This window comes from Cervus elaphus, chromosome 21 (assembly GCF_910594005.1).
Source record: "Cervus elaphus chromosome 21, mCerEla1.1, whole genome shotgun sequence".
Lineage (NCBI taxonomy): Eukaryota > Metazoa > Chordata > Mammalia > Artiodactyla > Cervidae > Cervus > Cervus elaphus.
This window is the reverse complement of record NC_057835.1, coordinates 40,415,878-40,440,053: the sequence shown is the minus strand read 5'-3', so window position 1 is coordinate 40,440,053 and position 24,176 is coordinate 40,415,878. Positions and strand designations below refer to the sequence as shown.

The following is a 24,176-nucleotide window of genomic DNA, read 5'->3' as shown; positions in this document are numbered from 1 at the left end:
GGAAGCTGTGGTACATATACACCATGGAATATTACTCAGCCATTAAAAAGAATTCATTTGAATCAGTTCCAATGAGATGGATGAAACTGGAGCCCATCAAACAGAGTGAAGTAAGCCAGAAAGATAAAGACCAATACAGTATACTAACACATATATATGGAATTTAGAAAGATGGTAACGATAACCCTATATGCAAAACAGAAAAAGAGACACAGATGTACAGAACAGACTTTTGGACTCTGTGGGAGAAGGCGAGGGTGGGATGTTTCGAGAGAACAGCATCGAAACATGTATATTATCTAGGGTGAAACAGGTCACCAGCCCAGGTTGGATGCATGAGACAAGTGCTCGGGCCTGGTGCACTGGGAAGACCCAGAGGGATCGGGTGGAGAGGGAGGTGGGAGTGGGGATCGGGATGGGGGATACATGTAAATCCATGGCTGATTCATGTCAATGTATGACAAAAACCACTATAATATTGTAAAGTAATTAGCCTCCAACTAATAAAAGGGAAAAAAAATTTAAAAAAAGATTTAAGAGGTACATAAGGGCTTATCAAAAGATCCTGATTCAGAGACACCAACTGTAAAATTAAAAGCTGATGATAAAATGAGAGAAATTTGACTGGATATTTGACAATATTAAGAAATTATTTAAAAAAAAAGAAATTATTGCTCATTTTTAGGTGTGATAATGGTACTGAGGTTACTTTTTAAAGAGTCCTCATCTTTCAGATATAATGATTTATATATCTACATTTATATTTATAAACATATTTTGTGTGAAATACATTTTAGAATATCTAAGATTTGCTTCAAATTAATCCGGTAGGGGGGCTGTTTTTTTTTTACAAATAACTAAAATAAGAAAAACTAAAATCAGAAATATCTGCTTCTGCTGCAATTTTATCATTTTCCTTAAAGTTCCTGTTCCCTACACACATTTTACTGGTAACCAAGGGCTCTGGGAGTTAGAGGCATTAAAGCTTTTGACACGGGGCATGATAACAGTAATAATGACGATGACTAACATTTCTTAATAATCCATACATTTGACTAAAACCAGTCCAGGAACATGCTAGGCCAAAAAACTGATGCAATCTCCCTGGGAGAAGGGGAGGAGGGCCCCCTGAGGACCAGAAAGAAGGTAAGGAAGGAGTCACTCAGCATGAGCTGCTCACATTTCTGTTTCCCCCAGATTGCTGTGAGCTGCTGAAACCAGGGAACCACGTTTTATTCATCTTCCCCTTCCCTGGTCCAATTACCACATCTGGCAAGTGTAGCATCACTAATTGAGGAGGAAGATAAAAGAGTAAGAGATAGAGAGTAAGGGAGGGATTCTGATATCTAAAACCAGGTGGGAGAGGGAAGCTAAGACCAGTCGGTTTTGACTTGCCACAGAACAGCAAAGGGACACGACTCCCCTCAATCTACTTGAAGAAAACCACAAACCAAAAATGTACGAAAGTCCATAACCAGAGGAGGCGGTCTGTGACCTGAAACAGGTTTCGTCTTGCTTCTGCTCATCCCCTGGTGAGTCTGGGCAGTAAAGGACTGTGATGGAAACGAAACCTGCACCCACAGGAGGCAGCACAGAGCTAACATTCTAAGAGATGCAAAACCCAGATCAGTAAGGTGGGGCCTCACCACTTCCTGCTGGGAACTTCCAGCCTTGGCTTCAGGGTTTACCTCTCACGGGACAACAAAAAGTGCCTAAGTAGCTTTTTGGAAGAATATGGGGAAGCAGTAAATCAGTAGCAGTGTGGGAGGGATAAGCTCTGCTGTGATGAAGTGATAGCGGATACAGTGGAGTATCCCGAGTGGAAAGTTTTTCATATAAACATCCTGAAAACTTACACTTAGCTAAACCTCATGCCAAAATGTTCTGCAGGTTCCCTCTAGACACATGCTTAAAGCCATGTGCCTGCATTTTAAAAATTAATTCCTAGCCCCACAACTGCTCAGAGAAATCACCTGAAAGCACTTTAAGTGTCAATTTATTATTGAAGGTCTCCTCCCTGGATTCCTAAATGTTGTCTCCAACCCAGGCCATCAACAGCAACAAGAACAAAAAGTCTTCTTTTGAGACACTGTGGCCCCTGGGAATAAACCGGTGTTGATCAAGTTAAATGCAAAGCCACTTAGGCACAGAACTTGCAGCTTGCTTTGAAACCCTGAGCCCCGTCCCCCGGGAGATCCAGAGCCCTCACCCCCTACCCTGACACCCCGCTCTGATGCAAGGAGGGCCTGCTTTCGTACAGACTAAGTGGGCTTGAGCAATACTTCTGACATCATCTGCAGAAATGGACTTCCCCTTCACTTCAGGTGCACAGCCTCCATCCCTCCTCCCTTCTCATTGTGTATAAATAGTGATGGGCATGAATTCGAAGAAACCTGCCCTCCTTGATTTTTCTCTTTCCGGTTGTCCCCAGTTGTCCTCACCTCATAGCCCACACCTCAAAGGTAAGACGCACCTGGGACCCTTTGCTGCAATGCTTGCACCTGCACACATCTCTGCTCCAGCAACAAAATACAAAGAAACGATATGAGACTAAAAATAACTGCGTGCAAGTGTAGTTGGGGCAAATTCTGGACCCAAAAGATACAAAGAGCACCCCCCCCAAAAAAAAATCCAACTGAAACTTTTGAAGAGCCTGGAGCCAAAAGCAGTGTCAGGAGCAAAAGCAAAAAAAAACAAAAAACAAAAAAACAAAAAAAATGGCAACAAGAAACAGAAAATGCTTCCAGAGAAGAGGGCAACCTCACAACTTTTTCTGATTAGGATTCAGAATACTATCTTTCCCTGTCTTCTCATCTAATTTTTCTAGATTTGGGAAATATGAAGTGTCATGAGCAGAGAGGATGAGGCCAGATGGTGGAAGGTCTGGGCAGGTGCCTGGTAGACAAGGGAGGTTGTGTACTTCTTACATTTTCTAGAAGGGAGAGTCTGCTGCTCCAGGGGATTTCCTCCTCCAGAGGATCTTCTCAACCCAGGAATAGAACCCATGTCTCTTGCATCTCCTGCTTTGGCAGGTAGATTCTTTATCACTCAGCCACTTGGGAAATCCAGCCTATGAAATTACCCAGTCCATAAAACTAACAGCACCACCACCCTGCCCCCCACCACCAAAAAAAAGAAAAAACAGCCCCAATACCCCGAGTCCACTCTCACATTCTGAGTCTGCATTCTGCCTGTGGGATGTGTATCTCTCTCAATAAATTTGCTTCCACTTTACTCTTGAATTCTTTCCTGCACATAACCAAGGACCATCACGTGGTGGCCTATCCCAGGAACTTGCCCAAGACCCAGGACATGACCATTCTCTTGCTCCCTCTTCTCCTGCGGCACTGCCAGATGTCAGGAATCTGAGGAGTGACCAGCTCTGAACCCAGTGGCCCAGTGCGAGGGCCTAGAAACCAGACACCGCCTGACTTGGAACCCCTACTCCAGCACTTGGATGAGCTCCCACATTTCTGAGTCTTAATACTCTAATGTGCAAAATGAGACTCATACCCTGGGAAATCTTGAACAACAGCACAGGGTGGTTACTGTGAGAATTCAAGGAGAGGAAGTGTGGAAACCACCTAGAACTGTGGCTGGGCACTCTCAGAATTAAATCATTTTCTGTCTCCCTTTCCTTCCTGCCTTCCTATTACTTCAGTCTCTCCTTTCCCAGTTACGCATTTGGCCTCACTCAACAAGGAAATCCTCAAACGCCACTGAAAGTTTTCAGCTGACATTGCAGGATATTTGGTTTCTGGACAGGGCAGATCAACATGATACTCAAATTTGACTTCTTTCTGGATTCATTTTTCTAGCTCTGGAATATGAGACACCCTATAACATATGCCAACTCTATATGATAATTCTTTTACCAAGAGAAAATTGCTTCTTTGTAAATGATCCTGGGGGGGGTTACCTTTTTGTTATGCTTAAAATTTCAAATACAAGCATAGAATGCTATAAAATACTTCTGTGAGCCCATATCTAGCTTTTTTTTTTCCGTTTATTTTTATTAGTTGGAGGCTAATTACTTTACAATATTATAGTGGTTTTTGTCATACATTGACATGAATCAGCCATGGATTTACATGTATTCCCCATCCCGATCCCCACTCCCACCTCCCTCTCCACCCGATCCCTCTGGGTCTTCCCAGTGCACCAGGCCCGAGCACTTGTCTCATGCATCCAACCTGGGCTGGTGACCTGTTTCACCCTAGATAGTATACATGTTTCGATGCTGTTCTCTCGAAACATCCCACCCTCGCCTTCTCCCACAGAGTCCAAAAGTCTGTTCTGTACATCTGTGTCTCTTTTTCTGTTTTGCATATAGGGTTATCGTTACCATCTTTCTAAATTCCATATATATGTGTTAGTATACTGTATTGGTCTTTATCTTTCTGGCTTACTTCACTCTGTTTGATGGGCTCCAGTTTCATCCATCTCATTGGAACTGATTCAAATGAATTCTTTTTAATGGCTGAGTAATATTCCATGGTGTATATGTACCACAGCTTCCTTATCCATTCATCTGCTGATGGGCATCTAGGTTGCTTCCATGTCCTGGCTATTATAAACAGTGCTGCGATGAACATTGGGGTGCACGTGTCTCTTTCAGATCTGGTTTCCTCAGTGTGTATGCCCAGGAGTGGGATTGCTGGGTCATATGGCAGTTCTATTTCCAGTTTTTTAAGAAATCTCCACACTGTTGTCCATAGCGGCTGTACTAGTTTGCATTCCCACCAACAGTGTAAGAGGGTTCCCTTTTCTGCACACCCTCTCCAGCATTTATTGCTTGTAGACTTTTGGATAGCAGCCATCCTGACTGGCGTGTAATGGTACCTCATTGTGGTTTTGATTTGCATTTCTCTGATAACGAGTGATGTTGAGCATCTTTTCATGTGTTTGTTAGCCATCTGTATGTCTTCTTTGGAGAAATGGCTGTTTAGTTCTTTGGCGCATTTTTTGATTGGGTCATTTATTTTTCTGGAATTGAGCTGCAGGAGTTGCTTGTATATTTTTGAGATGAATCCTTTGTCTGTTGCTTCGTTTGCTATTATTTTCTCCCATTCTGAAGGCTGTCTTTTCACCTTGCTTATAGTTTCCTTTGTTGTGCAAAAGTGTTTAAGTTTCATTAGGTCCCATTTGTTTATTTTTGCTTTTATTTCCAATATTCTGGGAGGTGGGTCATAGAGGATCCTGCTGTGATTTATGTTGGAGAGTGTTTTGCCTATGTTCTCCTCTAGGAGTTTTCCATATCTAGCTTTCATGTGTGTGCACTCAGTTGCTCAGTTATGTCTGACTCTTTGCAATCCCTATGTACTCTAGCCCACCAGGCTCCTCTGTCCGTGGGATTTCCCAGGCAAGAATACTGGAGTGGGTGGTCATTTCCTCCTCTAAGGAATCTTCCTGACCCAGGGATCAAATCCACATCTCCAGCATTTCCTGCATTGGCAGGAGGATTCTTTACCACTGGGCCAGCTGGGAAGCCACTGGAACTTTAATGGTTGTCAACAATTGAGTATTTTTGTTTCACCTGCAATCCTTGCACTGTTGTTGCTGTTATTGTTTTTCTAGATGTCTTATTATACCACCATAAATGCTTCAAGGTATGTCACTAACAAATAAGGACATTTTCTGTCATAACCATAATACCATTATCAAACCCAATAAAATTCATAACAAATCCTACTATCATTTGATACCCAGTCTATATTCGCCCCTTGTCTCAAAGATATCTTCTTATGGTTGTTTCTTGGATTCAGGAATCCCCTGCATGTGGTTAATATTCCTTAAGTCTTTTTAAATCTGTAACAGGTCTGTGCCAGTCACGGAGGAGCACCGCCCAGATCCCCTCAAGGAGCAGCTGCAGCGCAGCTGCAGAGCTTGACATTAATACCACAGCCCCTTCACCCAAGGTCACACCCTTCCCCGAGCAGCCCACCTTCGAGGGTAGGTAGAAAGCCCAACTTCTTGGCCTGACACAGGACAGACAACTCCAGTGACCAACATTTGCTCCAGAGAGTCCCAGGCATTGTCCAAGACTCTGCCAGGCCGGTATCACATGGGTTCTTTCTTGCTGCCCCCTGCGTCCCAGCCCCTTTCTTCTACAGGTGTGGATCCTTTTTAATCACCTTGCGCCCAGACTGTGTGGCAGCATCTGCTCCTAGAGAACGCCATGTGCATGGCTCTCCTCCCTTTCCACACCATCAACTAGTGGGAGAAACTAGGACTGACTTGATGTGTTAAAATATTGTTTACTAGACTTACTATGGTGGTCATGTTGCAATATATGCAACTATTGAAACAGTATGTTGTACACCTGAAACTAATATAATGTTATATGTCAATTATATAAATCAGAAAGTAACTATTTTCAGCATCCACACATTTGTTTTTTTCCAGAATGGAAATGATAAGCCAAAGGTTCTCATTTTCAGTAAAAGAAACTTCCAATCAACTGAAATCAAAAGAAATCAAAGACGAATACAGTGTAGTTAACACTTCTATTCCATTTTCTTAAAAAAGCTAAACTATTTCGTCTACATTTCTACTAAATTGCTGACGTTACCAAAATAAGAAACAAAGTAAAAAGGTCTAGATGTCTATTAAAACTATTTTAGTATAAGTTATAATATGTTCATCAATCTCTTTCTTACCCCTAATAGAGTAAGGGCCAACTTGAGCAACCACAGGCTGTAGGGAAACTGCAGGTATTATAATTCCTAGAAAAACAAAAAACCCTCCTAGAACACTTGGTCATATCCATGAAAACTGGCTGACCCAAAGCAGTCTCAGCTCCCTGTTCCCCTGGAAAAATGAGAAAGCCTCTTTGCCCCCAGAATCTCATTTGACTCACCTGTGAATTAGACACAACACTCTCAACTTCACAGTACTGTTGTGCAGACTGATGGGATAATGTACAAGGAAGCACCTTTTTACACTGTTACATGCCAGCAGCTACAAATCCTTGCCTACACACACACACACACACACACGTTGCAAATCTCCTGATTCACCTTGTTGGGAAGCAGCACACACACACACGTTGCAAATCTCCTGATTCACTTTTTGTTGGGAAGCAGCAGCTGGACCTGTGAATACGCCACCCACCTTCTACCTTCAGGGTCTCTGATCTTTGACTCAGGTGTGCATGTCGTGTTTAGGTCCTTGACAAACATACAAGGAAGGCTCAGGTGAGAAGCAACAAGAACTCACACGGGTTCAGTTCTCGCTCATGCTTGTGGGGTTCGGCCCTCCCACACTCTCCCCATCTTTCCATCTATCTTCAATTCCTGACTGGCTGTCCCCTAGTCTGCAAGCTCCCGAATCAGACAGACCAACGACAACAGCCTAACAGAGACCACATGACTAGTTCCCCTGATTGGACAGGGCCAGGTCTCTGTCTACCTCTGCTAGTGGTTCTGCTCCTCTGGCCGGACCGGGTCTGATGGGGCCACATTCTCACCTCCAGACTCATGCTTGCTCCCCACCTTCCTCAGCACAGCTTCACCCCCTTCCAGCACCTCCCAGGGCTTCCCATACGTTTAAGCTTTTCCAGTTTTAAAACAACTTTGTCAAAAGCCATAAAGCCGAAAGGGTTTTTCACAGGTTTAAAAGAAAAATCTCTTCATGTAGATGGCCACCATTTCACAACGTAATGTCAGCATGTACCAAATCCTTTTCAAAATGAGGATATCTGCCACTTCAGCCTGCTCCACTTTTAGAACTTATTTGAAAGATATACCTTGGATGTATAGAAAGGATTATCATGTCAGTTTAATTCATCATGATGAAATATTGAGGAAATATTAAAAGAAATACTAAAATTCTATTTTAACCATATGGTGAATTATTATGCATCCATTAAAAGTAGTCATGGGGAATTCCCTGGTGGTCAAGTGGTTAGGACTCCACACTTTCACTGCCAAGGGGCCAGGTCCAATCCCTGACCAGAGAACTAAGATCCTGAAAGCCAAGCAGCAAGGCAAAAAAAAAAAAATAGTCATAGAAAAATAAATTGCAAGAGCAGGCTTTTCACAGAGGAGGAAACGTTCATGGCCTATAAGCTCATTTCATTAGGACTGACAAAAAAGTAAACCAAGATTTCAACAAGATGTGATTCTATACCTACAAGTTTAGCAAAATTCAGAAGTTTAATGAGATCAAGCTGTGGATCAGTAGCTGGTAAGGTGTAAAATAGCACAACCACTTTGGAAAATTGTTTGGCATCATCCTGACAAGTTGAACCCTCACATACCTTCCAACCCAGTAAATGCATTTCTGACTCTGCATCCCAGGGAAATGTTTTCACTTGGCACTTGTATACCAGAGGCATATATAAGATCAGAGCAGTGTCTGCAACAACAACAACAACAAAAAAAAAACTAGAAACAACCCAAGTGGCCACCAACAGGAAAATAAATCAGTAACTTGTGCATATCCACACAATGCAACGTGATATGGCAGAGAAAATGAACCACTGCTATACATATTGTGGATAAATAATAAGAAACATTATGTTGAGAGGTAAGTGACAGAAGGCTATGTGCCATTCACACAGTGCACAAAACAAGCGAAGACAAACAATAGGGCTTTTAAACAGATACAGGTGCATGTGCGTGCTAAGTCGCCTCAGTTGTGTCTGACTCTTTGCGACCCCATGGACTGTAGCTCTCCAGGCTTCTCTCTGCATGGAATTCTCCAGGCAAAAATACTGGAGTGGGTTGTCATGACCTTCTCCAGGGGTTCTTCCCGACCCAGGGATCCAACCCACGTCTCTTATGTCTCCTACATTGGCAGATGGTTCTTTACCACTAGCGCCACCTGGGAAACCCAAACAGATATACATTAGAACTAAAGCCATATTCCATTTAAAAATGGTGGGCCTGGGGATGAGAGGTAGGAGATTCGGCTAGGGAAAAATAGATACAACTTTTTGGTAATATCCTAGTTCTTGAATTGGGTAGAGGGTACACAGTAGTCATTATATTGTTATGCTTAGGAACTAACATCAAAGTTACATGTAATCTTTTAAATATATCATTTTTTCTTATTATAAGACATTCTGGAGTCAAGTGGGTTCACTTTTGAGAGCAGCCAGAGGAGGATTGTTTGATGTGCCATAACCAAAGAGTTAACTCTGTTGGCAATACTGAGAGAAAAAGGCTATTTTGGATGAATTTCCAGTTCTACAGAAACATCTTTATCTGTTTCCTCTAACCTATTTCTGCTTATTTTGTAAGTTTTGCTTCTCAAAAAAAAATTCTTGCCAGGCAATTAATGCCATGTAAGATACTTCCTGCCAAGTGCCCTGTGAGTAATACTTCTGAGCAGCTGAATAGCATCCTAGCATGTGGTAACAAGCCCATGTTCCCAAGTCCAACTGCCTAGTCCCAAAGGCCACCCTGCCATGTACCTGAGGGACGTCACTTAGTCTTTCAGTCTCATTTTGTCATCTTTAAAATGAGCATGATAATAAGAGTCCTACCATATTTCACCAAAGTGAGAATTAAATATTTGTGTAATAAAATGCTTGACAAATGATATTCAGTAAGGAAATTCTCATTTCTGGCTATATGGCACACTAGTACCCAGAACAACACTCTTGATAAAAAGAAATTTTAAAATGTGCTGTATAAAATTAAATGCACCCTTTAACAAGAAAATAAAACAACTTATATCCTGATTTTTGTCTCTAGAACTCTTTCCCATGAAAAGAGATCAGGATTCCTTGGAGAAACACCTGGTTCCAGGGGAACCAGGAAGGATACAAAGGGAAGGAAGGAAACAGGAAGGATACAAAATAAGCTTGTCACATTTTTATAGTGCTTGAAACCAGGAAAACTTTCAAAAATTAATGGAATCATAACAAAAAGACATAGAAGTAAGTCAAAGGGGATCTTAAGAGCCTAATAGTAATAATATAGGAATCAAAAAGAGTAGTTATTATAGTTTAATGGCACACATTGACTATATTAAAACCAAAAAGTCCAGTGTATTAAAAAAAGATATAGCTGGAGGGAGGAGGAACTCATTTATCAACATCTAAAGAAGTTATTAAACCAAATTCTTACTATGAAAATTGGTAAAGGGGAAGAATTAAACATTTACCCTGGTTTTCTAGTATAAAATATGTTTCAGGAGAGCCAAATGGCTCTATTTTACAGAAAAAAAAATGCCAGCTAATAAATACAGAAGGAATAAGAGTACTAATTAAAAATCTTCATTTCACAGCCTCAATGAAATTTTTGATTTTTTTTCAACAAATGAATGAATTAACTGCTGACCGATGGAGGTTAAAAGCATTAGAAAAAGGTTGATAAGGAACTAAACAGTTATATAGTGTTAAAGGAATATCACTTAGAGAATTCCCTGGAGATCCTGTGGTTAGGACTTCTTGCTTTCACTGCAGAAGGCCCAGGTTTAATCCCTGGTGGGGGAACTAAGATCCCTCAAGCTGTGCAGTGTGAACAGAAAGAAAGAAAGAAAGGAACATCACGTAGACTCTTCTTGGTTAAGGAATGTCACTGTGCACTCAAGAGATCAGCCTGCTGTCCCTCCAACATCCATGTCCCTGATGATATGGATACAAAGCTCACAACAATTCTTCTGACATAAGCAAGCCACAAAATGTTCGCTTCATACCAAGAATAGCTTCCATCTTAAGAACCATTTTCTTTGCTCATTCACAAGAAGGAACTTATCATCTTTTAAATTTTTATCAGGAGATTGTAGCAATTCAGTTACATCTCCATTTCTAATTCTCATTCTCTTGTCATTTCTACCACATCTGCAGTTACTTCCTCCCCTGAAATCTTGAACCTCTCAAAGTCATCCATGAGGGAGGGAACCAGTTTCTTCCAAACTCCTGTTAATGTTGATATCCTCTTCCCATGAATATTCATGAATATTCTTAATGGTATCTAGAATGCTGAATCCTTTCCAAAAGGATTTCAATTTACTTTGCCCAGATCCACCCACTATCTATTGCAACTATAGCTTTTAAAAAAACAGAGTTCTTAAATAGGAGTTAAAAGTCAAAAGTACTACTCCATCCATGGGCTGAAGAATGGATGTTTGGTTATGAAAACATGGCATGAAAACATTAACTTTGTTGTACATTCTATTAGAGCTCTTGGGTGACCAGGTGCATTGCCAATATGCAGGAATATTTGGAAAGTAATCTTTTTTTACTGAACATTAGTTCTCAACTGTGGGCTTAATATATTCAAGTAAACCCATGTTGTATACAGATGCGCTCTCACCCAGGCTTGGTTGTTCCATTTATATAGAGTACAGGCAGAGTGATTGAACATAATTCTTAAGGATTATGGATTTTCATAGTGGTACATGAGCATTGGTTTCACCTTAAAGTCACCAGTTGCATTAGCCCCTAACAGGAGAGTCAGCCTGTCCTTTGAAGCTATGAAGGCAGGCACTGACTTCCTCTGTAGCCATGATAGTCCTACATGACCTCTTCTTTCAGTTTAAGGCTTTTTTTTTTTACCTATGTTGAAAGTCTGTTGTTTATTGTGGCCACCTTCGTGAGTTATCCTAGTTAGATCAGCACTTGCTGCTTCACCTTGCACTTTGATGTCGTAGAGATGGCTTCTTTCCTTAAACTTCATGAACCAGCTTCTGCTATCTTCAAACTTCTTCTGCAGCCTCCTTACCTCATTCACACTCCACAAAAATGAAGAGAGTTAGGCTCTTGCTCTGGATTAGGCTTTGGCTTGGGAGAATGTTGTAGCTGACTTGACCCTCTATCCGGACCGCTCAGACTTTTCTTCATATCAGTAATAAGGCTATTTCACTTTCTTAACATTCGTGTGTTCACTGGAGTAGCACTTTTAATTTCCTTCAAGAGCTTTTCTTTTGCATTCACAACTTGACTGGTACAAGAAACACAGCTTTTGGCCTATCTTGGTTTTCAATATGCCTTCCTCACTAAACTTAATCATTTCAAGCTTGTGATATAAAGTGAGAGACGTGCAATGATTCCTTTCACTTGAACACTTAGAGGGCATTGTAGGGTTATTTATAGGTTTGTTTATTTATTTATTTTGGCTGTGCTGGATCTTTGTTGCTACCTGGGCTTTTCTCTAGTTGCAGTGATCAGAGTCTACACTCTAGTTGCAATGCACAGGCTTCTCATTGCCGTGACTTCTCTTGTTGCAGAACACTGGCTTTAGGGTACTCAGGCTTCAGTAGTGTGGCTCTCCAGCTCCAGGGCACAGGTTCAATAGCTGTGGGGCACAGGCTTAGTTGCTCTGGGGCATGTGGGATCTTCTGGGACCAGGGATCTAACGCATGTCTCCTGCATTGGCAGGCGGATTCTTCACCACCAAGCCGCCAGGGAAACCCTGTAGGGTTATTAATTGACTTAGTTTCAGTGTTATTGTGTCACAGAGAACAGGGAGGCCTGAGGAGAGGGAGAGAGATGGAGGAACAGCTGGTCAGTGGAACAGTCAAAAAACACACAACACTTATCATTGAAGCGTGCTATCTTATATTGCATACTTCGTGGTACCCTAAAACAATCCCAATAGTAACATCAAAGACCACTGATCACAGATCACCATAACAAATATAAGTCAGGATGAAAAGGTTAGAAATACTGTAAGAATTACCAAAATTCTTACACACACAGTGAACAAAGTCAATTGGAAAACGGCACCAACAGAGGTGCCCAAAGCAGGGTTGCTATAAACTTCAATTTGTAAAAAAAAAAAAAAAAAATGCAGTATCTGAAAGTTCAATAAAATGAAATGCAAGGACTTCCTCGATGGTCCGGTGTTAAGAACCTGCCTGCCAGTGTAGAGGACATGGGTTCAATCCCTGGTCCAGGAAGATCCGACATCCCTGTGCACCACAACTACTGAACCTGTACTCACGGTCCACAAGCTGCAACTACTGAAGCCCACGTGCCCAGACCCGTGCTCCACGACAAGAGAAGCCACTGCAACGAGAAGCCTGTGCACTCAGACAAAGAAGAGCCCCAGCTTGCTGCAACTGAAGAAAGCCCATGTGCAGGAAAAAAGACCCAGCATAGGCAAAAACAAATAAATAAAACAAAGTATAATAAAAGAATGTATGCCTATATATCTTTATGATGGACTACTATTCATCAAAAAAAAAAAAAAGAAATGAACTCCTGTTACACTCACCATGGATGACTCAAAAACGTTATACTAAGTTAAAGAGCACACTCTATATAATTCCACTCATATGAGATCTGGAAAAGGAAAATCTCATTTATAATGACAGAAAACAGACTACTGGATTGCCAGACCACTGAAGGACACTGACCAAAAAGAAAACAAGGAACTTTGTGAGGGGGGTGGGTAATGGAAATATTTTATATCTTGGTTATAGTATTGGTCACACAAGTGCATACATTTAATCAAAACTCCTCAAACTATATATTTGAAATATATGTATTTTATGTAAATTATTTCTCGATAAAGTTGGTTTAAAAATACTAGCAAACTGAATCTAGCATTGCAAAAAAAAAAAAAATCATTCAAAACAAAACAAGAAAATTCTCAAGACCAAGTTAGTTGTGGTATGCAAGTAAAAATTAGCTTAGTGTTAGTTGAACAATTAATGTCATTTAACACATTAACAAATTAAAGGAGAAAATATATGATTATCTAGAGAGAGATCACAATAAAATTTAGCAATCATTCAGTTTTTTTGGCCACACTGCGTGGCTTGCAGGATCTTGATTCCCCAATCAGGGACTGAAACCAGGTCCTGGTGGTGAAAGTGCCAAGTCCTGACCACTAGACACCAGAGAATTCCAAACAATCGTTCATAATTTTTTTAAGTTTGGTGACCTAGGACCAAAAGGAAGCATCTTTATCCTGATAAAGTGGATCCACAAAAAACCAACAGGAAGTTTTTAGTTAGTATTAGCCATAAATAAACATGTGGGGGCTACCATTTTATAGCTAATGTAACTTGCTCTATAATTCAATAAGCATTGTTGGACCTACCAAATTCCAGATCCAGAGTGCAAGGAAATATAATTTGTAGATCCTGACTTCAGGGATATAAAAAAATCTGGTGATGGAGTCTTAAACAAAGTCATTTAAGAAACATCCTCATTTGGAGTGAGATTTAAACATATTCACTTGATTTATATTTTTAAAGTGTAGTTGACTTACAATATTATATACAATATATTATATATATTCAATTGTTCAACATAGTGATTTGATAGTTTTTACACAACAAAATGACAGCATGAGAAGTCTCATTACCATCTGTCACCACAAAAGTTATCACATTATTGACTATGCTGTACATTACATCCTTGAGACTTATTAAACATATTCTTTTTTAAAATACATCCAGAAATTTTATTTGATCCTCCCAGAGAAACATGCACAAAAATGAATCAACACATCCACACAAAACTTATTCATTTTAAATGCAAAGCAACATGTGATTAATACCAACTGGTGATGACCAATATTTATTTTGTGCAAGGCAGTAGAATGAATCTGAGATACAACAATGAGTTAGGAGGTTTTATTCAATGAAATCATGTCATGCTTCAGGGATTCAGTTTGTCATACAGGAGAGGTAGAATTGTCTCCGTAATTATATTTTATTCTCTACATTTTGTGTTTATCGTTCAAGATTTGTATTATTGAATAGGTTTTCCACAATGCACAGTCTCATGAAAAATTCAGTATTTCATTAAAAGCTGAGAATTTTCACAGCAAAATTTCTGATTTAGGATATAAAATATATTATTTATAGAGATTCATAAAATTGTTTTCTCAGAAGAATATTGAGAAGAAGGAAACAGAATCAGTTGATTTTGTCACAAAATGCGGAGAGACTGGCTAAACATGCACCAGCCTCTCATTCCAGAACATGACCTAAAATGAGTTTAAGGAAATTGTCAGCTGCGGTCAGTTGTGAATAATCACATTGTTAATCACTCAGCATCTCTCTCCTTTGAGTATCTTCTCTGTTAGAAAAGCATGATCTCCAATGTATGACAAAACCCACTGAAATGTTGTGAAGTAATTAGCCTCCAACTAATAAAAAAATTAAAAAAAAAAAAAAAAGAAAAGCATGATCTCTCGGCCCCGAGCATTTTGCATTTATCTTTCCTTCTGGCTTCTGCTCTGCAACACTAGGCTGAAATTGTTCTTTGTAAGATCACCAGTGGGGGCTTCCCTGGTGGCTCAGACTGTAAAGAACCTGCCTGCAATGCAGAAGACCTGGGTTCAATCCTGGGCTGGGAAGATTCGCTGGAGAAGGGAATAGCTACCCACTGCAGTCTTCTTGCCTGGAGAATCCCATGGACAGAGCCTGGAGGGCTACAGTCCATGGGGTCGCCAAGAGTCAGACACGGCTGAGCAAACAGACACACACAAGATCACCAGCAGCGCCCTAGCTAGCCAGTGGTCTCTCTTCAGCCTAACCTCTGGCTGATTTCATAGCTGGCTCCCCTTTGTTGCCCCTTTCCTCACTTAGTGATACCTTCCCAGGTCTCCCTCTGGTTCTTCAAATATTCACCTCAGACTCCTCTCTCCCAGAGGGAATCTCGGGGACCCTGTGGCTTCAGTGACATTGAACAGTGATGGTTCCCACCCCTAATCCCCAACTTTCTCCTGCTTCTGTTCCACGAAATGCCACCTCAGTATGCCCCAAACGGAAGGCACTCTCTCTCACCAAACCTTCCTTCGCCTATGCCTCACCATGGTTAACACGGCAGCTCACCTGAGTGCCAAGGCTCTGGGCTCAGAATCCACGGCGACATTTCCGTCTCCCTTACCACCACCAGATCCAAGGGCTCTCAAGTTCTGCCAGGTGGGCTCCTGAGTGTCAACTAAGTCTGGGCGCTCCTCTTCTCCCACTCTTCCTTTTTCTTTTTATTTACCTACTTATTTGGCTGTACCGGGTCTTGGTTGTGGCACACAGGATCTTTTGTGGCACATGGACACAGGCTCCAGATCGTTCGGGCTCAGTAGTTGCAGCATTGGCCTTGGTTGCTCCACAGCCTGTGGGATGTTAGTTCCCCAACCAGGGATCGAACCCACATCCCCTGCAATGCAAGGCAGATTCTTAACCACTGGACCACCAGGGAAGTCCCCCACTGTTTCCATTAAGCCTCCATCCTCTTACCCAGACTCCTTGCCTAGACTGCAGCTGCGGGTCAGCCTGCCCCCAGCTTCTTGGCTTCAACCTCTTCTGCTTCCAGGGAGATCTTTTAACACAATAATCTGAGTGCCTTCTTGGTGCAATGGTCAGCACATCAGTCTCATAATGCAATCATCTCTTCTTGTTACTTCCCTGCTTTTCTTGAATCTCTCAGTGCTTCTCTAATGACAACAGGTTAAAGTAAAAATTCCATCATATAAGATATGAGGTTTAAAAAACCTGGATTCTACCTCTTTTTCAGCTTCGCTTCATGCTTTTGTCTTCCACATGTCACCCCCACATGAAATACAAATGCACATCTACCTCTGCCACCCCATTATGCTAGACCACACTGAACTCTGTGATACTCCCCAAAGTCAGCTTTCTCCTTCACGCCTCAAGCGCCCTTCCCTAACATCCAGGGTTGCTAGATTTAGCAAATAAAAACCTAGGATACCCAGATAGATTTGAATTGTCCTATGTCTAAGTACTTCACATAAACCATGTTAACATTTCACCTTTGTACTCATCAATAAAATTCAGGGCTGGAATTCAATGGCAAGAGAATCCCTCTATCACCAGAGCACAGAATGTGGCCTCTTGCTTTCAATATCACAGAAATGCAGAAATGTACACTCAGCTGTGAAGATTATTTTAGTAGCTACTATTATTCAGTGTTTCATCAGTGGTTCATATGGCCTTGTTTATCATCTCAATTTTCCTATAAGATAGGTAATGTTGTCTGCCTCATAACCAGTCAAAATGGCCATCATTGAAAAGTCTACAAATAACAAATACTAGAGAGTGTGTGAAGAAAAGGGAGTCCTCCTACACCATTGGTGGGAAAGTAAGTTGGGGCAGCCACCGTGGAAAACAGTATGGAAGTTCTACAGAAAACAGAATTACCGTAAGATCCAACAATCCCATTCCTGGGCATAAATCTGGAAAAAACTATAATGCAAAAAGATACATGCACCCCTGTGTTCACAACAGCTCTCCTCACAATAGCCAAGACATGGAAATGACCTAAATAACCATCGGCAAATAAATGGATAAAGAAGGTGTGGTACATATATACAATGGAATTCTACTCAGCGATAAAAAAAAGAATGAAATAATGCCATTTGCAGCAACATGGATACAACTAGAGATTATCATACTAAGTGAAGTAAGTCAGAAAGAGAAAGACAAATGGCATGTGATATTGCTTATATGTGGAATCTAAAATGTAGCACAAATGAACTTATCTACAAAACAGAAGCAGACTCATAGACATAGAGAACAGACTTGAGGTTGCCAAAGGGGAGAGGGTGAGGGAGACGGATGGACTGAGAGTTTGGGGTTGGTAGAGGCAAACTATTACATTTAGGTGGATAAACAGCAAGGTCCTACTGTATAGCATAGGAAACTATATCCAATCTCCTGGGATAGACCATAATGGAAAAGGCTATGAAAAAAGAATGTATATATGTGTATAACTGAGTCACTTTGCTGAACAGCAGAAATTAGCAAACATTGCAAATCAACTATACTTCAATAAAAAATAGAGAAAAAAGATAAATAATGTTACTAAAATTCATTTTATAGACAAGGAAGCTAAGGCATAGACAAGTTTCAGAACTTGGCCAAGGTTGTATAGTAAGTGAGGAGCACCAGAATTTAAACCCAAATAGTCTCACAGCAGATCCCATGTGATTAATCTTTCTACTTTGACAGCTACTTCTGTCTGCATAGTGGAGGTGGTTTATGTCTGCCTGGCGGTGATTTAGTCATTCAGTTGTGTCCAGCTCTTCCAACTCCATGGACTGTAGCCCACCAGGTTCCTCTGTCCATGGGATTTCCCAGGCAAGAATGCTGTAATGGGTTGCCATTTCCTTCTTCATCTGTTGGTATAGTACTTTGCAATTCTCTTTTTTCGTTTCCTTGTGTGATATCTTAGGAAAAGATATAATATGACCAAGATTCATGTAACACTGTACACCAGAAATACAACACTTAAATAAAGCTGAAACCCCCCCAACTGCATTCCCTTCCCCTAGTAAATATCATGTTCAGTTGGTCCTGATCCTCACAATTTGTGTATATGTTGTTTACAAAATATAATATTATTTTATATTTTTAACATATGGTCATGTGGTATGTATTCATCAGCAATTTGCATCTTTCTCTCCTATTGTATTTTTGGGACTTACCTGTGTTGATACATATAGTCTTATTCATTAATTTTCACTGCTGCATAATTTTTCATTGAATGACTATATCACAACTTACTCATTCATTCCCTTGTTAATGGATATTGTTGTCAATTCTGGGTGTGTTTTTTTTCTTGCTTTGGCTTTTATTTTATTCTGTTTGTACAGTTGTTTGGTTGATTCTGTTTGCTTTGGTTTTTATTGACTAGCAACAAAAGCTATTATAAACTTCTTGCACATAGCTCCTCAGGCAAGAATTTCTCTTTAGTAAGTACTCAAGAAAGGAATTTCTCTTAAGAGTGAGTACATGCATTATTATATTGGAAGTCCTAGCTAACAGGGACTAAGAAAATAAGGGAAATAAGGAAAAGGGAAATAAGAAAAAGAAAATAGGGGGGAAAAGAGAAAATAGAAAAACAGGGGGAAAAAGAAAATAGAGGAAAATATGAAAAAGAAAAGCCACAGGGAATACAGAGGAAGAAACTAAAATGCCAGTATTTACAGTCAATCTAGCTGACTATATAGAAAATAGAAAATTTATTAAGAGAGTTCAACAAAAATGGCTAGCTCGGTCATATCCAACCCTTTGCCACCCCATGGACTGTACAGTCCATGGAATTCTCCAGTCAAGAACACTGGAGTGGGTAGCCAGTCCCTTCTCCAGGGAATCTTCCCAACCCAGGGATTGAACCCAAGTCTCCCACATTGCAGGCAGATTCTTTACCCACTGAGCCAGCAGGGAAGCCCAAGAATACTGGAGTGGGTAGCCTATCCCTTCTCCAGGGAATCTTCCCAACCCAGGAATAGAACCAGGGTCTCCTGCATTGCAGGTGGATTCTTTACTGGCTGAGCTACCAGGGAAGCCCAAAATTTAATAAAAGAGTTCAACAAAAATAGCTAGATATTAGCTCATGTTTTAAAATCTATTATATTATTATGCTATAGCCAAAAATAATTAGAAATATAAATTTTAAGAATAAGTAGGAATAAGTTTTACAAAAGATGGGTAGGGCCTTTAGTGAAGAAAATCATAAAAATTACATGATTCATTGTATAGCTAAATAAATAGATACACTTCCCTAGTTGTTCACTGTTAAAGAACTCACCTGCCAATGCAGGAGTTGAGGGTCGATCCCTGAGTTGGGAAGATTCCCTGGAGAAGGAAATGGCAACCCACTCCAGTACTCTTGCCTGGGAAATCCCAGGGACAGAGGGGCCTGGTGGGCTACAGTCCATGGGATTGCAAAGAGTTGGACACCACTTAGCTACTGAGCATAAGCATGAAATAGATACACAATATTCATAAATAGAAAGACTCAATATTATAACATTAGTTTCCCTCAAAGTAATCTGTAAATTCATTGCAATTCCAATCATACTTGTAAAAGATCTGGGAGAAAATTTGTGCAGTGCATTTATTCAATGAAGAATGGTATATCTGAAGTATATAAAGAATCACACAAAATAGACATAGTGTTGTAGGTAAATTATACTTCAAAATTAAATAAACAAACAAAGTCATAAAAAAAACTGATAAGATCTGTGATTACCAGAGGGAAGGGGGAGATGCATGAAGGCCATCAAAAGGTACAAACATCCAGGTATAATGCAAACAGGTACTAGGGATGTAATGTACAACATGACGTAGAATTAACACTGCTGTATGTTATCTAAGAAAGCTGCTAAGAGAGTAACTTCTAAGAGTTCTCATCACAAGGGAAAAAAATTTGTATCTATGTGAGATAATGGATGTTTACTAAGCTTATTGTGACAATCATTTCACGATGTACGGAAGTCAGATCATTATGCTGCACACCTTAAAAAGCACTGTATGTCAATTATATCTCAATAAAACTGGGAAATTTTCTAATTAAAAAAAGAATCACACAAGACAAAGTAAATAGACAAACAAAATCTTAGGAATATAGACAGTATACATGGTGGTTTAAAATCTGCCCCCAGATTCTGTCCATATTTCCTTCAAAAAGTAGAGCTAATTTCCTTCTCCTTAAGTGTGAGTTGAGTTTGATAACGCATTTCAAACAAAAAGAATAAGATGGGAATGAAGGGAGGCTTGTGTGCTATTTCTATGGCGAGGTCATAAAAGACATCACGATTTCTCTGTTGTCTCTTGGGTACCTGATTTGGAAGATGCTAACCACTGTGTCCACAATAAACTGTGGAAAATTCTGAAAGAGATGGGAATACAGACCACCTGACCTGCCTCTTGAGAAAGCTGTATGCAGGTCAAGAAGCAACAGTTAGAACTGGACATGGACCAACAGACTGGTTCCAAATAGGAAAAGGAGTACATCAAGGCTGTATATTGTCACCCTGCTTATTTAACTTATATGCAGAGTACATCATGAGAAATGCTGGGCTGGAAGAAGCACAAGCTGGAATCAAGATTGCCGGGAGAAATATCAATAACCTCAGATATGCAGATGACACCACCCTTATGGCAGAAAGTGAAGAGGAACTAAAAAGCCTCTTGATGAAAGTGAAAGAGGAGAGTGAAAAAGTTGGCTTAAAGCTCAACATTCAGAAAACTAAAATCATGGCATCTGGTCCCATCACTTCATGGGAAATAGATGGGAAAACAGTGGAAATGGTGTCAGACTTTATTCTGGGGGGCTCCAAAATCACTGCAGATGGTGATTGCAGCCATGAAATCAAAAGACACTTACTCCTTGGAAGGAAAGTTATGGCCAACCTAGATAGCATATTAAAAAGCAGAGACATTACTTTGCCAACAAAGGTCCATCTAGTCAAGGCCATGGTTTTTCCAGTGGTCATGTATGGATGTGAGAGTTGGACTGTGAAGAAAGCTGAGCACTGAAAAATTGATGCTTTTGAACTATGGTGTTGGAGAAGCCTCTTGAGAGTCCCTTGGACTGCAAGGAGATCCAACCAGTCCATCCTAAATGAGATCAGGCCTGGGTGTTCATTGGAATGAGTGATGCTGAAGCTGAAACTCCAATATTTTGGCCACCTCATGCGACGAGTTGACTCATTGGAAAGGACCCTGATCCTGGGAGGGGTTGAGGGCAGGAGGAGAAGGGGACGACAGAGGATGAGATGGCTGGATGGCATCACCGACTCGATGGACATGAGTTTGAGTAAACTCCGGGAGTTGGTGATGGACAGGGAGGCCTGGCGTGCTGCGATTCATGGGGTCGCAAAGAGTCAGACACGACTGAGCGACTGAACTGAACTGAATCACTATGTCATGAGGACACTCAAGCAGCCCTAGGGAATGGTCCATGTGGCAAGGAAGTGAGGTATCCATCCAATAGCAAATGAGTGACCTACCTTGAAAGCAGATTCTGTAGCCTCAGTCAAATTTGCAGATGACCACACTCCCAGCTGACATCTTGACTGCAACTTTATAAGAGATCTTGACACAGAACAACATAGCTAAGCTATGCCCAGAATTCTGACACTCAAAAATTATGAGTTAATAAATTTTTGCTCTCTTAAGCTGCTGTATCTAGTAGTAATGAGTTATGTAGTGATAGATAACTAGTACATGAAGTTATATAGTAACAGCATAGTGACTACAAACCCAAACACCAAGTCACACTGTCTAGATTCAAATTCTGGCTTCACTGCTGACTAATTATGTGACTATGGGAAGTGACTAGCCATCTAACTACCTCAGTTTACTCACCTATAAAGTGGAGATAATGCCAGCATGCCACACAGGACCACTGTGAGGATTAAGTGAGTTAATATAATAAAGCAATTGGAAGAATATCTGGCACACAGGAAGCATTCAAGAAGTGTTAGCTGCTGGTATCAATTTACAAAAGAGTAAATCTGAATGTAAATTGGATAACCAACCTCATTAGGAAAACAAAGTAAAATCACCATGAGACTTCCTTGTTCTGCATAGAGTTAGCAAAAAGCAAAAAACTCTTAGCCTGAGTGATGGTAATTGGGCATCTTCACTATAGGATAATTTACCAAGATGTCTGTCTCTGGAGTGAGCACATTTTTTTGTGAGCAAGTTATACTTCAATTCAAAATTTTAAATTAATAAATAACACAAGACACACACAAAGCCAATAGTCTCCCTCACTCTACCCTTACCCCCAGAAATGCTCTGTTAAAATTGGCAAATTGGCAAAGACGTGGAACACAAGAACTCTCACATCTTGCTTGTGGAAGTAGAAATTGTTACAGCTATTTTAGAGAGCAATTTGGCAATGCTAGCAAAGCTGAAAATTCACAAGTAAGGTTTTACCTGAGTGATAGGATACAGACTTTCACTATCCATTTTTCTGTATCTTCTTTAAACTTTCATTCCTGTCAAGATGTCAACGTGGGGGATAAGGAAAGTATTCAACCCAGCCATAAAATTCTGTGACCTGGACCCATTTATATTCTTAAAAATCCTAACATAACAGAGAGGAATGGTTCTTCTGCTGCCAGCCTCCGGGACAGCATGTAAAACATGCCTGGCATGCTGAACACTTTGTTATGGGCCTCTGAAAAGGAGAATTCCTAGATAAAACAGTAATCAGGGCTTTTTTAAAAAGCAGAAGGACTCAAAACCTGAAAAGAAATTAAGAATGAGTTATATTAGGGGCAAGAAAGAGAGTAGAAAAAGAGGTTGTCTTAAAACTAATCCAGTATTTAAAAATTTTTTTAAATTGTGGTGAAACATATAAAATTAACCTTTCTAACAGTTTCTTAAATGTACAGTTCAATGCCACTAATTATATTCGCAACATTGTGCAACCATCACTACTATCCGTCACCCCAAACAGAAACTCTTAAACATTAAACATTAAATAATAACTCTTCCTCACTTCTCCCCACAGCCTCTAGTAACCTCTGTTCTACACTCTGTATCTATGAATTTAATTACTCTAGGTACCTCACATAAGTGGAATCATGCATTATTTGTCCTTTTGTGTCCAGCTTATTCCACTTAGCACATTATTTTTAAGATTCACCCATGTGTTCAAAGGCACAGCTCAGAATTCCTCTTTATGGTTGAATAATATCTCATCTATGAAGTAAAGTTGCTCAGTCATGTGCAACTCTTTGCAATCCAGTGGACTGTAGCTTACCAGGCTCCTCCTTCCATGTGATTTTCTAGGCAAGAGTCCTGGAGTGGCTTGCCATTTCCTTGTCCAGGGGATCTTCCCGACCCGGGGATTGAATCTGGGTCTCCCACATTGCAGGCAGACACTTTACCCTCTGAGCCACCAGGGAAGCCCAGCAGGTCACATTTTGTTTATACTAGTGAGAACCTACTATATAACACAGGGAGCTTAGCTCAGTGCTCATCTATCAATGGACACTTGGGTTGTTTACACCTTTGGACTATCATGAAAAATGGTGTGATATACATTGGTGGACAAGGATCTGCTTGAGTCACCTGAAGTAAAGTTGGTCATGAGTTCCACTAGGGATGGATGTTGAAGACAGGGGTGAGCCTATGAGGTGCTCAGGGGTCAAGGACGGACTCAGCTTTATTCATTCAGTTGGTCAGTCTTGCAACAACTATTTATCAAACACCACAATGCAAGAAGCTGAGGTTCAAAAGTGGGGGAAATAAAACACTGTTCCCTCCTCTCAAAGACCTTGTTCTCTAGGTACTAAACAAGAAAAGATGGTTTAAGAGTGAAAAGTAGAATAATTAGTGATGCTGAGCGTCTTTTCATGTGACTCAGCCACCTGTATGCCTTTTTCAGAGAAAGGTCTATTTAGGTCTTCTGCCAATTTTTTGATTGGGTCGTTTCCTATTTTAATATTGAGCTACATGAGCTGTTTGTATATTTTAGAGATTACTACTCTGTCAGACACTAC

At 40.5% G+C, this 24,176-nt stretch overlaps 1 long non-coding RNA gene across 1 annotated transcript; it reads right to left on the bottom strand.

The window, feature by feature from the left end:
• Window positions 1-17,734: 17,734 nt before the first annotated feature.
• LOC122679391 lies at window positions 17,735-23,476 on the bottom strand. The gene is made up of 3 exons (XR_006336382.1): window positions 22,603-23,476; window positions 21,669-21,753; window positions 17,735-18,098 (listed from the first exon to the last, which is right to left on the bottom strand). It is a non-coding gene; the product is annotated as an uncharacterized LOC122679391 (long non-coding RNA).
• Between the last annotated feature and the right edge of the window lie 700 nt (window positions 23,477-24,176).